The sequence below is a fragment of the Stegastes partitus genome, unplaced genomic scaffold, assembly GCF_000690725.1.
Source record: "Stegastes partitus isolate 25-593 unplaced genomic scaffold, Stegastes_partitus-1.0.2 Scaffold2483, whole genome shotgun sequence".
Lineage (NCBI taxonomy): Eukaryota > Metazoa > Chordata > Actinopteri > Pomacentridae > Stegastes > Stegastes partitus.
Window position 1 is genome coordinate 33119 of NW_007580214.1, and position 944 is coordinate 34062.

The window sequence follows — 944 nt, forward strand, 5'->3', positions numbered from 1 at the left end:
GAACAGCTTGGTTTTGGAGGTCTGTATAGGAAAGGTGTAAGAGATGTAGAAAGTAGTGTTGCAGATGAAGATAAGAAAGAGAGTATGGAAAGTGATGAGATGGCACAAGGAAAAAGTGATAGGCGAGTTGTGAGTAAGCCAGGTAATAGTGAAAGCTTTGAAAGTCAAAAGGAAGGCGCCACCTTGAATAGTGTGGCTCGCAAATCAGAGGCAATGCTTGTTAGCAGCAGTGGTAACACACAGGCTGTTACAGCAGGGGGAAGATTTGTACGTGGTAGCGGGGAACGGACAGTTTATGGTGGAAGCTTGGGATGTACAAGTACCAGCACAACAGGCGATGAAAAAAAACAGTTAGTGTCCATGGTCCCTGAAACAAGCCAATCAGATACAGGCAGGTTTGGCAGTAGAGGAAGTCGGGAGTGGATGGTTTATGGTGGTAGTCTTAAACGTAAGAGCAGCCTGGATGATAGAGCAGGTGAGCGGAATGAAGAACTCCCATCGGTGGACTCCAAGCTTGCAACAAGTGCACCAGAAACAGGGAGACTTGGAAAGAGGGGAAGTGGAGAGTGGATAGTTTATAGAGGTAGTCTTGGGCGTAAGACTGGACAGGATGTTGCAAGCACCTTATCCAGCAAGGGGAATGAAGAAAAGAAAGAAACAGGAAGGTTTGGCAGTAGAGGAAGTGGGGAGTGGATGGTTTATGGAAGTCGTAAAAGCAACCCGGCAGGCAGCAATAGCTTGCCAAACACAGAGACCAAAGAATACCAACCAACGACCATGAACCTGTCAGCAAGCCCATTAGAAACAGGGAAGTTTAACAGCAGAGAAAGTGGACAGTGGAGAGTTTATGGTGGACAAATGAGCAGCCGGGCTGGCAACAATGGTCTACCCAGTACAGAGAGGGAAGGAAGCCCATCAGTGGCGATGCAGAGAGCATTCAGTCC